The sequence below is a fragment of the Rissa tridactyla genome, chromosome 10 (genome assembly GCF_028500815.1).
Source record: "Rissa tridactyla isolate bRisTri1 chromosome 10, bRisTri1.patW.cur.20221130, whole genome shotgun sequence".
Taxonomy (NCBI): domain Eukaryota; kingdom Metazoa; phylum Chordata; class Aves; order Charadriiformes; family Laridae; genus Rissa; species Rissa tridactyla.
The window spans coordinates 2,604,789-2,619,788 of record NC_071475.1 but is presented as its reverse complement, the minus strand read 5'-3'; the positions used below and the strand labels follow the sequence as shown (position 1 = coordinate 2,619,788).

General features: G+C 53.6%; 1 protein-coding gene across 4 annotated transcripts in view; it reads right to left on the bottom strand.

Moving 5' to 3' along the window:
- The window catches only part of FLNB (filamin B), a 95,347-nt gene extending 83,956 nt beyond the window's left edge, over nt 1–11,391 (bottom strand). For 3 of the 4 annotated variants that reach the window (XM_054215922.1, XM_054215926.1, XM_054215925.1), the window contains exons 1-2: nt 11,257–11,391; nt 8,276–8,351 (exon numbers count right to left, since the gene is read on the bottom strand). The gene's annotated coding sequence lies outside the window, so the exon portion shown is untranslated. The remainder of the gene's footprint in view (nt 1–8,275; nt 8,352–11,256) is intronic. The other variant, XM_054215923.1, reaches the window with a different exon arrangement.
- Nucleotides 11,392–15,000: the final 3,609 nt, after the last annotated feature.

Genomic DNA, 15,000 nt, shown 5'->3' with positions numbered 1-15,000 from the left:
AAAAAACAACCGCGCTTTAAGTGGATTTGCTTTCTGCAAAAGGGCTGAAGTCACTCTCTTTTCTTTTTTTTTTTTTTTTTAAGCATTTCTCACAAAAATGTTCCCAGACAGAAATCTTGCGTAAGAAGCCTTAAGTCTACTGACTCATTTGGAAAGCTACTTCATAAGCCCCTCCACGGGCTGGTAAAGCCTTGGCTGGCACATAAGGGCACGAGGGCCGTGCATTGCTCTGCTGCTCAGCCCGGTGCGGCGCTGGCAGCCTGGTCCTTATCCAGCCAAGCCATTGGGGTATTTAACTTCCTCCACAAACGGCTGTATGTGTGAGGCCATGTCTCTGGGGGCATTTCTCTGCCCGAAAGTGAGCTAACCTTTTAAACACGTTGCAGAACCGGGAGGAACGGCAGAGACCCCCGCGGGCAGCATCACGTTGATTTGGGTGAGAATTAGGAATGATAAAAGGTGGAAGAAAAACACTTGGACCTGGCCGGCCGTCACCAGCCTCAATCCACCATTCCCCCGCGCAGCTGTTAGTCAGTCCTGCTGTTAATATATTGCAGCAGAGCAATGTCCCGCGCCTGAGCTCTGCCCAGCAACACCCTGCGAGGAGGAAAGGCGGAGGTGGGTGCGCGGGTGCAAGAAGCACCAGCCGGGGGAAAAGGGCAGGGTGTTGCCGCTGTCCCAGAAAATAATGGGAGACGCCAGCCCGGGGGTGGGCGGGAGGAAGGCGGCAGCTCGGGAAACCCTGGGCTGTGCGTCCCGGCACAGCCCCCAGCAGGAACTGGGGGGCTGGATGTGCAGGGGTGGCTCCACGGGGTTCGTCTGGAGAAACTGGAGACCCCAGATGGGAGAAAACAGGGCAGGAAAGAAAGCTGAGCAGATCACCCATCCCCGCGGTGTGATCTGTGCCTTACCTATTCTCAGGAGCTTTTCTGTGAATAAGCTTTTCCTAAAAACTCTGAGATTCCCCTGCGGGGACTCTTGCTCTGCTCTGGCTCTGCCCTTGTCTTCCAGGGCAAAACCTACAGTTCCCGTGCTGCATCTTGTCTTACTGCGAAATGGGGATAACGGCGATTCCGGCCTTTTGCAAAGCAGCTCCAAAATCACCAGTTAAAAACAAAAAAACGCAATAAAAGGTATGCTACTGGGAGAAGATGGCATCAGAAAGGTGTTACTGGTGGAGCTAGCTGGGCAGCTGGCACCACTTGCTCCTTGTGTGTCTGACAGAGACCTGAAACAGGAGATAATATCAAGAACGAGCCGGGTCACGTGCTGTCTGATTGAAAAGGACCAAAAGTAAAAATAGATCTTTTTCAATCAAAGAACAGCATATTTCAAAGGGTAATTCAGCCACCCTCAGTAGTTGGCACTGCACTTCACATCAGCCATCTGGTACCGTGCTCCCAGCGAGGAACCTTGCCTTTGTAATCCGTAGGCATTGTGGCTTCCCTACGGATTAAAACACCAGCAGAGAGGCTGGTGTGACACAGAGGGGAAATAAGGAGCCCCACCAAGCCCAGTCCTGCTAACCGGAATGAGCAAGAGCGAAACAGAACAGGGGAACGGGGTTGGGGCATGGCTTGAGACCCTTTTTTGAGGGTGGTCACCATGCCTTAGTCCCAGCTGCCCCATTGCTGCAATGGTGGTGTTGGAGGCAGGAGAGGGAAGAGTGAGATATAGATACGGCAGCCTCAGGTAGGTGGTTTTATCTTTACAGCCGTGGTGATAACATGGATTGCAGCAGGATGGAGGCGATCCAGCTGGGGCCAGTCATGCTACGTGGGAGCCCCACGGCGGCCTGCAGCAGGGACCCCCCTGGGGCCCAGGCAGGACTTCAGGAGCCTGGCAAAGCCCTGGGTTATCACTCTGCCCTCTCGGAGGCACTGGCTGCTTGCACAGGCACAGCATGGTGGACGCCCAGGCGCCTCCGATGGCCCTTGTTTGCTTTTGGCCTCTGTGAGGCTCGAGCCCCGGCAGGGAGGTGGCAGTAGCTCCTCTGGGGACCAGAAACCCCCCCAGTTTGCAACACCAGCAGGGCCAGGTGTACCCACAAGAAGCCCCCTTCTCCTGCTTTCCACTCAGCAATGGTCTTCCAGGTATATCTCCTTCTTGTTGGACTTTGTGTGTAGACTTTTCCTCTACTCTGCACAGACTTTGGTCCTTTGGCACCAGCTGTCGCTGGCTGGCAAGCTCCTGCTATGAGCTTGCCATACCAGGAATGGTCGGGCTGAGTGGGGCGAGCGCCAGCACACCTGCGTTACCTCCGGCTCTCCGGGAGCAGCATCTGGAAAGACTCGGCAGCGAGAGCCTTCGCTCCTGTGAGAAAAGCACAAACCTGACCATTAACACACTGGTGCTGCCAGTGCCCGGCTGGCACGGGAACCGCGGTGCATCCGCAGCCGGGTGCCTGGGAGCTCTGCACGGAGGGACGAGCCATGCCCTGCCCTGTGACAGGCTGGTTCGGCCCCACAGGAGCCTTCCTCCTCCTGCCCCTTCACCAGCCTCGGCAGTGGTGTGCCCGGCCACATGCAAACCCAGGGAGGCACCAGCCCACTGTGTTTTCTGTAGCCCTCACAGTAGCAGCGATTTTTCCTTCTGCAAAGCAAAAAATCCTCTCCCTGGTTCCTTGAACTGCAGCAAGTTTCCAGTAGCAATGTCGGGGCGGGCGGGGAGGGGGAGTGCGTGATGAAGTGGTTGCAAACTGGCGAAGTGCAACTGGGAAAGAGCTTTGCCATTGGTACTCCGGGCTGGAAGGCCGAAGGCAGGAGAGCAGCCGCTGGAGCAGTTCGGTGTTTCGCATCCTGGCAGATGCCAACCCCTTTAACAGCTCTTAGAAACACTAATTAGCGCGAAAGTCCGTTTAGCTGCCGGCCTCGGGGGACGAAGGGATGCGGTGGAGACAACGGCTGCCCCAGAGGGCTCTGCGAAGGGCACCTCAACCCGGGGCCGGATGAAAGCCTGGGAGCGACCCGAGGGTTCGAAGCGAAGCCGCGCACGGACGGGCGGGACGCGGCGGGGCAGCGGCCGCCGCGGGTGGGTGCCCCACGCAGGACCGGGGCGGGACCCGGCGCTGGGAGCGGGGCGGGGGCGGGCAGGGGGTCCCGGTGTGCAGCCGCCTCCCACGCCGTCCCCCCCCGCAAACACTTCCCAATGCTGCCACCTACCGCCACCGGCCCGCCCGGCCCCGCCGCCCCCGCGGCCGTGCCCGGGGCTGCGGGACGCTCCCCGCGGGGACCCGCCAGGGCTGGCGCCCAGCCTGCCCCCACCGCCGCTCCTCGCCCCGCAGGGCACCGGCCGGCTCCCAGCACGGGGCGAAACCCCAGCGAAACCAGTGAATGGGTTGAATTTGATCCAAATCCCCCGCAAAGCCGCAGCGGGGAAAGCCGTCCCTGCGCCCGGCTGGGTGGGAGGCAGGGAAAGGGGATGTGCTGCCCCCGCCGCGGCCGGGGAATATCTCCTAATGCCGCAGGAATGCGGTTATGTCATGGCGAGTCCCCCACACGCCCTGCCACTGCCTCCCAGCCGTCCGCCAGCGCCGGGGAGCATCGGTACCGCCGACACGGAGGCATAAATTTCTGCTGGAGGGGCTCCTGGCTGCGGAAACTTGTAAGCCGTAACAACCGCTCGCCGCGACAAAGTCGCTCCGACATTTCCCAGGTACCTGTCCCATCCGTGAGAGATGAGGGCAGGAGGAGGGGGGGAAAAGGTTCTTAAAAAACTTTTCGTTTTCCTTACGTAGTTGAGCGTTACCGGGGGCGATATTTCTGACCCTGCGTGAATCCTTCCGGCTGAACTCACTGGGCATGACGCACCCACGGGAGGGGAAAGCACGCCCGAGACAAGAGCAGCTAAAGTGCTCTCCTGCTGCGCTCTCTTTCTGAAGATCTGTATTTCTTTTTCCAGCCGAGGAGCTTTATTATTATGGAAAGAACACGAGATTTTTATGAGTGATTTAACAAATTAGTTTCTCAAATTGTTTGCAGCAGCACAAGAAATGTTGCAGTCATTAAAGTTCATAGAAAGTATTGAGTGCTCCAGCGCTGCAGAGCTTTTCTGTGTACAGCAGAAACAAAGCAAAGCCTCCTCTGGCATGTCTGAAGCCTGACCCTAAAACGCTGTTCCTCACCTCCCCACCGGAGCCATCCAGCCACTCATCCTGCCCTTGTGCACATCGGTGGAATGAGCCGGGAGCTAAACCAGCACAAACCCAGCTACAAACACGATTTTAAAAACAAATAACTAATTATTTCCATTCACTGCATTTAATTTGGGCTCATGCAGAAATGCTTTTCATCCAATAGTCCAAAATATGTCACGTATTAGGAGCTAAAGGGTCCAACCCAATGAATGAGTCATCACCCAGTGGATGAAATCCCATATCTTCATGGCTGCTCATAAATAAGACAAGCTCAACTTTATAGTAAGTCATAAGTAAACAATGAACTATATGAAAATCAGAATCAGCTGTGTTATAACTGCACGGGCACGGTGCCCACGCAGAAATGAAAAGCGAATGTGATACCATCACCGCTTGGCTTCGGAGGCTGAATCTGGGGCTGAAACTCTTAACAGGGGTTTTGATGCGTGTAGCAGGGCGGTCGGACACCCAGACCTTCGAGGCCACTGCAGATGCCTGTTTGCAATAAACAACACATTATCCTGGCCATTACCACTTCTGAACGCAGCCTCACATCCCGACGGGCAGATTTTCTGAAACTATCGTCTGGTATCTTCTCACTACAGCCCAACATCTCCAGGCGGTGCTCCTGTGCTCTCGCAGTGTGCTCCTGCGTCAGCGCTCTCTCCGAGGTGGAAAAGAAGGGCAGCAAAAAGCTGCTCCTTCACCCTGCGGCGAGCATCAGTAAACGCCGTGCATCCCCCATAACCGCTACCCTGAGGGCTGGGCTGGATTCACAGAGCTGGGGTTTTTTTTTTTGGAGGGGGGGGTTGGTTTGTTAATTACAATTTGAACCAGTGTTGTGGGAGATGGCAGGAAATAGCAGAAAGTATTGACCAACCTCTGCCTCCCTATAAAATTAACAGCGAGTAAAACTCAGCATTGAAATAACTGGAAGCCTGACCACAGTGCAGACAGCACAGCAAAGGGCCGGGCAAGAGAAGACACATTCTCAGCATGGGGAAAGCCTCCGGTGAAGGGACCATGAGCAGTGGGGGCAGCTGAAGCCACCTCCAAGTTCCAGCTCCATCACCCCCACAGGCGGGGTCTCCCTGGCCACAAACATCTCCCGAGGCTGTGAGCTGGCTTGGCAGGGACATTTACTCCAAAAGAAGCTATCTTGTCAAAGACTTTGGGAAATTAATGGTTTTTCTCTTCTCATATCCTATTCATGTCCAGGTTCATGGTGCAGGTGGGATACTCATCCTCAGAGCACCAGAGGAAGCAAATCCTTGGATCTGGGGGAAAACCAGGATGTGCTTGGGCGGTGCTGGAGGGGAAGCGGCAGGTGGACAAGGTTGACCATCTCAGAGGATTTTGAGTTTTCATTAGTGTGACACCGCACAGGAAACCATTAATGGCAGAGGCACCCAGAGCTGCTATTGCCTGAAGCGAGTGCTCCGGGGATAGGTACCAGACAGAGGAGCAGCCTTTGAAGACTTCCAGGTCCACGTGGTCTTGGTGGTGCAGGCTGAGGCGGAGGTGTCGTGCTGCGCCCTCACCCCAACCTTCTCCTCTTCAGTGCAACGGAGCAGCTCGGCCTGCCATTAGAATAGTTATAGGGCCAAGACAGTAGCTATAGGAAGGGGGGAGACCAAAGTAGCTTTTTCCTGAGAGAGCAAAGCTCCAGCGTCTGCCAAAATACACAAGGACACAGACTGCCTTGCGACTGTCCCTGCAGAGCAGGGGCCGGGGCAGGTCAGGATATCCTTTCCACAGCGCTGTGTCTAGACACGGGGGACAGGACCTTTAAGATGCGTCAGAAGAATGAAAGACCAGAAGAGGCACAAGCCTGGTTGCCCTCGCTCGGTCCATGCCAGGGCATGCAGCATCTCACACTGGGGGACGGGGACTGGTTCCCTCCCCTGCTGTGGCATTCCCACGTTCCCATCACCTTGGAACACATTGCCCTAAAATGCTGGGAACGGCAGGGCCCTCTCAGGACTCCACCGATGATTCCCAAGTCCTCTCAGGAGACTTCCAAAGAGGTCCTCTGGCTCCCTGGGTTCCTGATGGTCCTCAGCCCAAGCAGCTCCAGCTGTCGGAGCGGGGTGGGCAGCACCACGACCCCGGCACAGGCTCTACCCCGCCCCGGGGTGCCCTAACTGGGGAAGGCGGTTTATTTTCTCAACCCCATTATAGTTGTGATAGAGCAAAACACAAACAAAATCCAACCAAAGATGCGACTGCACAAGCCCAAGTCTCTGCTTTCTGTGCAAGCGGACGTCCTCCATATACGTTCTCTCAACATCGGAACATTATTGTACCTTGTTAATAAGGTTCTGCAAATGGATGAATAATTTCCAGAAAGGAAAGAATGTAAAACTTGCATCGACGCAACATTACTCCCAATCAAGTGATCTTCATAATTCTCCAGAACAAACGGAACTTCATATTTTCCATACGTAACCATCTTTGTCACCCAAAGCACTTTGCATTCAATAAAAACACCAGCTTCCATTAGAAAAAAAAAAAAACAAAAAAAACCAAAAAAACACAAACCCTTCTGGTGCAGAGTTTTCCTGGCATCGCACATCTCTGGTTCCCTCACTCAACATGTTTAGAATTAAAACACAAAACCTTAACTCACCCTCTAATGATCTGTTTGTTTCCAGATTCATATTCCCACAATATGTTTGCTGACAGCCCTTGGGCTCTTTGACAAGAGACAAGTATTTTCTTTCCCCCCGCGATGTACATGTGCTTCCTTCTGGTGCGTTACAGGGGCAGGGCGCAGGCTGTACGAGCTGTCACCAGCACTGTGACTGTAAGACCAAGGGTAATTTACTCACTACAAACCAGGTGTTTGTACTACGTGCTCGTTGTTCCGGACACTATCGCTTCAACGTTCAGCTTTTGATGAAGAGAGCTGTGCGAAAGGTTGAGCCCTGTTTTGAAATGGTTTTTAAATTTAGCGCGGCTACGAGCCGCAGCCAAAATCCCGATGCGTCGGGTTCTCGGGAGGAGGATGGTTAAAAGCTGCTCCCTTCGGTTTCAGGCACTTCAAAACCGTTCTTTTCATCTTGGTATTACATGTTGGGACAGAATGAAAGCAAACCAATTCTTGAAAGGATACGTTGTTTCAAAATAAAGCCAAAATGTTACACCCCAAATAATGTTGGAAGCAGTATTTTGACATTATTGCAGCTTATTTCTTTTCTTCCGCCCTTAAACTAATCCCTTGAAATTCATATCAGTTTCCCAAAGCACTTTGATCTCAACAGAAAAGGGGACACACTGGGATAAAACCGAAGCACACTCGAGGCAGCATGAAATCCCAGAATCGCAGACTGGCAGGGGTTGGAAGGGACCTCTGGAGATCACCCAGTCCCACCCCCGGCCAGAGCAGGGTCACCCAGAGCAGGTGGCACAGGAACGTGTCCAGGCGGGGTTGGAATGTCTCCAGAGACGGAGACTCCCCCACCTCTCTGGGCAGCCTGTGCCAGGGCTCTGCCACCCTCAGGGTAAAGAAGTTCCTCCTCATGTTTAGGTGGAACTTCCCATGCTCAAGTTTGTGCCCGTTACCCCTTGTCCTGTCCCCGGGCACCACTGAGAAGAGCCTGGCCCCATCCTCCTGACACCCACCCTTTAAGGATTTATAAGCGTTGATAAGGTCCCCCCTCAGTCATCTTTTTTCTAAACTGAAGAGACCCAAATCCCTCAGCCTTTCCTCATCAGAGAGGTGTTCCAGTCCCCTCAGCATTTCGGTAGCCCTTTGCTGTCCCCTCTCCAGCAGCTCCCTGTCCCTCTTGAACCAGGGAGCCCAGAACTGGGCACAGAAAGGGGGTGCTCGAGGCAGCAGTGACAACAGGGCATTATTTAATACACTGGTGACACACACACACAAGGCAAACCTAGGTCTCTAACATCCGGAGAGCCCTGGATGCGGTCCCTTTTAAAAGTAACTTTTATCTCGTATTTTTCTGGGTCTAATGCAACTTCCTCTATCAGCAGAATATTGGAGTTTGTTAGTGGCACGAATGGCCTGACCCCACCCAAACGTGCTGGAAAACTGCACCCAGGTGTAGCAGCCACCGCTCGGGAAAGACGATGTGAAAAGGGAGAGCGGCGATGGGGATGGCTGTGGCACGGGAAACCCACCTCGTAGCCGAGGGCTTCGGGAGCCCGATCTGCTGCTGAGAAGGTCGAGGCCAGACGTGGTCGGGGTCTGCAGCACCTGCACGGGAAGAGCAGTGTCAGGGGCGAGGGGTCCTCCCTCGCGGGGGGAAAAGTCCTCACTGGCAGAAAACCGCAGCTAAACGAAGCCTCGGGGAAATGTATTTCCAACCAGGAGCAGCTTCACCTTGTGAACCACTCATATGTGTACCCTCTTCCACCTATTACGATAGATCCTCCGCCACTGCATGTGGAAAAATGTTTCTCTAAAATACACATAATTTAAATAGGAACTACTGAAAGTGGTTGTCCCACCTGTTACACCTCACCACTGAGTTCACAGCCCCCGTTTCCTTGAGGGCAATTTGTCCTATGAAGAATGGTTCCGAGCTTTACTCCCAGAAAGAATTAATACCTCACTACCACCTCCATTTTCCACAGCGACTAGAATCACTCTTATTTGCTTACTGCAAAAATATTTTAGACGCAACAAATGAAAAACCTCCAGGTTCATCCGAAGAAAGGAAATCCTTGCTGCGGACTCCCCTGGGCTCCCCGCGGAGGTGCTGACTCAGAGACTGCAGGGTCCGGCGTGCCGTGCCGGGGTGTTCCTCTGGGCGTGAGGCTGGCCCTCCGTGTGTACAGATAACAGCTTTATGGCACCGGCATTGTTCTGCTTCACCAGTGCCCTGTTTTCACAAGGCATTTGATGAATAGGCTCTCAACAGCAAAAATACAGGCTGAGATTCAGGAAGGCAAACGACCTTTGCGCTTGTGATTGCGTGTTCACATAGTTACACTTATTTTCCTCATTAACATAAAGGTATCCCTTCTTCTTTAACACGATACATTTAATTTTAATAGGCTTTTTTATTGTATTTAAAAATGTGGAGGAAAACAGAAAAAAAAAATATCCCATTGTTCTCCCACATGTTTGTTTTCACTACAACTACTAAGAGGAAAAGCCCTTTACAAAAACAGGATACAGCAGACTCCGCTGCGCTGCCGCACCGCGCGTCCCCGCGCGCTCGCACACCCCGGGCACGGCTGCAGTGGCAATCGAGAGGCCACAGAAGGTCATCAATACATGAAAAACACCGATGGGAATTTTACTGTCCGCTCGAATGGGAGTAGCATCAAGTCCCTAGTGAATAAACCCCACTGGCCGGGGCAGGTTGGCCTTGGACGCATCACGCTCTGCCTACAGGCGTTTTTCCCCGCGACTTTGGTTACAGACAACGAGGGGCAGATGGGGATGTCCCCACGGCAAACCCCACCACCACGGGAAGGCGTCGAGCCAACGAGCTGCGTGGTGAAAGCCGAGGCATCCAGCATCCCTTCCCGGCTCTCCTAAGAGACGAAACCCCAGGGACCCATCCCACGTCACCTACATCAGACGCTGCCTGGCCCCAGGAGATGCCCCCAGATCCCCCGTCGGCCTCACTGGGCAGCCACAGCCTGTCTCTGGGGTGCGCTCAGAGCGGGGCTCCCCCCTGCATTGCCACTAATGACTTTTCAGTGCTCCTCTCTCAACGCATCCCGCAGCCTCCTCCTTTCCCCCCACTTGGATTATTGCTTCCCCTGCTTGTTTCCCGGCCGGCCGGCGGAGGGTCCCCGGCCGTGCCAGCCCCCGGGGAAGGCGCCGGGGCCAGGGCAGGAGGACTCACTGCAAAGCACATTTCTGAGGGCTGTTGTTAAGAAGATAATAAAAATTGCTGTTTTCATCCTCCCCACACATTAGCATTTGGAGGAGTTCATGCTTCCAAAGAATGACACTGACCGGTTCTCCGTGATACGGAAGAATAACTCAAGTGCAGTTACCAGGAGATCCGCATTTCTGTAATCAAGAGCCTCATCTCTGGCCAGAAAGCACCTTGTGGGAATTGGGTTGCAGCAACCAGGAAGCCAGGAAAGGGAATTTGAGCTTTTCCAACTCTGAAATACGGTGATTGCAATTCCATTTGCCTGGCCAGAAACTACCGCTTAGCAGCCACCCGCCCGGCAACCTCCATCAGACGCCATCCCAAGATCAGTTTAATAATAATTAAAAAAGAAGAGTCTCAGATTTTAGGAAAAAGATGTAACGCTGTAAGGGTTGAGGGTATTCTTTGGGGAGAGGGGAAAAATACGCTATTTCAGTTTTAGGTTTTTTGGGATGTGGCTGTACTTGTTTTCCTTTAAACTAAGTGTTTCTTCAACAGAAACGATTGTGACTTTCTATTCAGCCTTGATTTCTGAACAAGGGGAATTGTTACTGCAATGCAAAATTGCTACGTTTTACAATGTAAATGATATGATAAACGTTTATGCAAATCCTTAGGTAAGACTACACCGCTTTATTACTGCAAAACAAACATCCGAATTACTGACATGGTGCCTTTGAACCAGTGAGTGTTTCCTTTCATTCAATAAACTGAGGAGCCAGGGAGGCAGCGCAGACTTAGCACAACAGACTACGCCCGATACTACTTAGAATCAGATCACCAAGTTTTCAGCTCAAGGAAAGAAAAGCCAATTCTCGCCTGTACCGAGAAGACCTTTCATTGTTTAGAAACCGTAAACTGGCATCCCACGCTTTTTGCATTTATTGGCAAATAGCTGCCTATCATCGGAGGACAGGATTATATACACCCATCAGAAATAGACCCAGGTAAACCCACAACATCCTCCCTTGCTGCACGCAAGGAGCTCAGCTACAAAGCCATGTTGTTCCAGGAGCCCCAGGATCCGCCAGCTGTGCGTCCCAAAAGGCAAGAAATCGCATGGCTTCGGTCTCTCGGCCATTCCCCAGGACAAGCTCACTTTGAGCAACCCCTTTTCCGAAAGCGGCTGAGGGACAGCCCTGCCGGCACTCCCTCCATCCCAGGGACAATCACACCCCGCCGTCGCCCTCCCGCCCCAGCCCCGGGGTCCCGCCGGAGCCGAGGACAGGTCCCGCTCCATGCCCCGACACCCCTCGCACCTACCGGCCACGGCCCCGCCGAGCGATGGATGGAGCTGCCGGGCTCGGGCTGGGGAGCTGCTGCTGGCCCGGCAGCGGGAGGTCACCAGGCTGCTGGTTTGATCTTCAGTTTGTTTTCCATCCGAAAAGTTTAACTCCTTCACGCCCTGGGAGGCGAAATACCACCAGGGCCGGCTGCGCTGTCGCACTCGTCCCTCGCCGGGGACGCTGAGCACACCCCTGTGCCAGGCTGCCGAAGACGCGGACACGCACCTGAGCGACACCAGGACGCGGGGGGAGCCAGCGTGGGCTCTGAGACTTGGGGGTGAGTTTGCTGCGGAGAAGCCCATGGTGAGACGTTCCTCTTAACAACTTACACCGCCCCACACCCATTCCCGAAACCTCCCGTATTCCCACGCATTCCTGTGGCTGCCAAATCCCCTCCAGAGACCCCGGGGGCTTGTACTTGGGAAGGGAAGGGGAAAACCTTTGACAGCGCTTTTTTTCCCTTTCTCACCAAGCCCTTGGGAATTTGCAGGGGGTGGAAATTGCTTCTGGCAGAGAGGAGAAACCCAGATCTGCGAGGGCAAGCTGGGAGGTGGCCCAAAAGCATCCCGGTCCCGCTGCCGGGAGCACCCAGCTGGACCCAGCCTGGCCGTGCTCGGCCCTGGCACCCACCTCCCTCCTTGCTTTGATCAGAGAGGGGATCCTGGGGACAGGGACGGGGTTTGGTGGGCCATATCAAGATGAAAGGGCGTTCGCTCGTGTAAAAGCAGAGGGAAGAAGATGCCTCTGCTTGGCCCTCGCAGCCCACTGGGTTTCCCACTCCCTCTGCGCTGGCACCAGCACATGGTACAGCCATAATGCACAGGACGGGGTAGGAGCGGCCACCGGGAACTCAAAATACTGCTACTTCCAGCAAGATGCACAAAATGGTTGTGTGATGATGTCAGCCCTGACCTCCGTGTTCCTCTTGCACTCCTCTGCTGTACGACTGTAGAGCGACGGAAACGCTTTTCTGCATTTTGGGGCGCTGCTTCTGCCCGGACGCCCCGCACCGTGGGCTCGCCCTCACCTTTGGCCACCACCCGTGCCCCGTGCAGGCTGGTCACAGCTGGCAGATGGGAATTTTTAGGCTCCTGCCCACCAGGAAACGAAGCCTGTCCCTGGCGAAGGCTTCTTCAAACACAACGTGTTAGGCATGGAATCATGACCCGGTACAAACCCTGCTCTGGGAGTTGCTGCCCCTCGCAGCTGCCCCTCGCTCCGGCGGTGCGGGGAAAGGGACAGGTGTGAACACTTGCCAGCCTCCCGGGCGGGAGGACCCGCAGGGTGGGCAGGCTGCAGGTCGTCACAGGGAAGGCCATGCGTGGCGGGGACAGGAACGTTTCACGGGGCCGGTGGAAGGCAGCAGGGCCAAGCTGGGGTGGAGGTTTGCTCATGGACATGATGCGCCCCGGGGTGTTGCAGCGTCCCAGGGATGGCGCACGCTGGCATGGGCACACCGGCACGCACTGCGATAAACCTCCGCATCCTTCCCAGGGCACCAGCCCCGGCACCCACAGGAGCCCAACGCTGGCAGCAAAGTGCTCAGAGCAAACAACAAACACGAGGGTCCTGCAGCTCCCGGCTCAGACATCGCCGCCTCCCACCCCTCACCCTGCATCCGGGCTTCGCATCCGAGCTCCCCGTGACAAGGGCTTTCCCCAGACCCTTGGATGAATTCAGTGCATTTTGGCCCCATATAAATAACGTGAACCCCAGCCAGCCCCTCTGGGGTGGATGCACCCATCGGCACCTCTTCCTGCCCAGGTGGCTACCAAAGGACTAACAGTGGCCACAGCCAGGCCCCTCGCGCACCCAGGCACAACAAGTTACGCGAACAGTGACTTTTATCCCCAACAACAGGAGCCTCGATGAAAGAGGAGCCCGAGCGAGGCAGGGGAGAGGCGCCCTCCTGCCCTTTTTCCCCGGAGCAGGAGGCTCCGTCTGCAGCGCTGTAATTCCGGGCGACGCACGGCGTCCCCAGGGCTTCACCCTCGACGGAGCACGAGACGGCGGCCACACGTAGTCCCTGCGCAGACACCCTCACCGAAGGGCTGCAGCGGCTTCTCATCTCATCCCCGAGATCAGCCCCACGATTTGACTTGACTCAAAGGCCAACATTTAAGATAATTTTTCAAGCCTTGCCCTGGAGGGAGGGCAGCTCTGGGGCTTTTGCTTTCAAGTATGAAAAATGTAATTATGGATAACGATGCCTCTTGCTGCAGCGCCAGCAAGAAACCTTTCTGTGTTTCACGTCTGGTCCCTGTGTCCTGAAGTAAAAGAGGGTTTCTGCTTTCATTACAAAACATATTTGTATTTCAGCCCGAAAGGGCTTCTCATCTGGGAGCTCTCTAGCGGCCGGCAGTCTCTCCTGCATCTGGTGTTACTTAGACAGCAATTTTTCTTCTGCGTTGCCTGGGGGCCAAAAGTACTCCCCAAAACGCGAAACACGGGTTAAAATTGTTTAGGGAACAAAACTCTGTTAGAACGTTTTATTGGACTCCAGGGAAATTACTTTTTAAATACATACATATAATATTAGCAGCAACAACATACTTTTTTTTTAAAAGTCCCCTGTAAAAGTAATGATGTTTCAGAAGGGAGCCGGCGTTTCAAACCCGTCTGTACGGAGATCGCATCAGACGCACGGATGAGGTTTCCCCTCTCCGCGGCGTGAGAGGAAACACGTTGCCAAACGTACGTACCTTTAGCTGACGTTTGCCCAACTCGGGCAGTTTGGTTGTGTACTTGCTGGAGCGCAGAAAGCTGAAATCGCGGGGGTTTTATTACCAAATACAGTCTTCCCAGCTTGTATCAAACCCACCCTCCTCAGCCCTCACTGGGTTCTGTTGCTACGAGGCTTAAATCCACTGTTGTATTTAAATTACTACAAGGTGACTAATTAATCCAGGAAAGGAACAGTGAACGCAGGACCTGTCCCAGCAGCTGTCTCACAGCGTTACATCGCCAACCTTTAGGCTCACCTGGTTGACTTCAACCTTCCACCTTCCCCTACCATTAGGCGAGGGACGGAGGGGCCGGTGGCCAGGGAGGAGCCGCGCTGGCCACCCCGCGGGGGACCCTGCCCTCCCCCCGCGCAAGGCAGCTCCAGCCCCGGCCACCCCTTAGACCTTGCTGATGTTAATTAAGCAATTCTATAAATATAATTATAGGAATAAAAAAAACAAAATCCAACCAAACTAAACTAATGAGGTTTTTTTCCTTATTTCTTAAGTCATCTGCTATGTTTATAAATCAAAAAGAAACATCCAGAGGTTCCTAGTTTGAGATCTCGTTTCCTTGTTACTCAGAGATACACTGAATGCTTCTCACTCTCTGTCTTCAGATGTTGCCTTCTCACAGAAATTACCATCTAAAGCATCATCTTTTTGTTAAAAATACACCTTTTCATTAAAAAAAATATGTTGCTTTTTCTTTCTTATTACAGCCCCATGTTCCTTTTTTTTTTTTTTTTTTTTTTTTTTTGATGTGGGAACAAGCATTTTTCTAAACCTAAAGAAGCCCTTCTCAGAAGGGGTGGAGGTGTGAAATATTTCTAAGATGCGGTTTTCTTTGATTTCCAAATAATTTGATTCAAGTGCTAGAAAACTGTGGAAAATAATCCCAGTGAGAGAGGAGTAACGGAGAGCCAGGTTCTTCCTAAGCCTCTGAGACCCTTTCAAGTTGGTCTGAAAACCCCACTGTTAATCAAGATAATTGCATG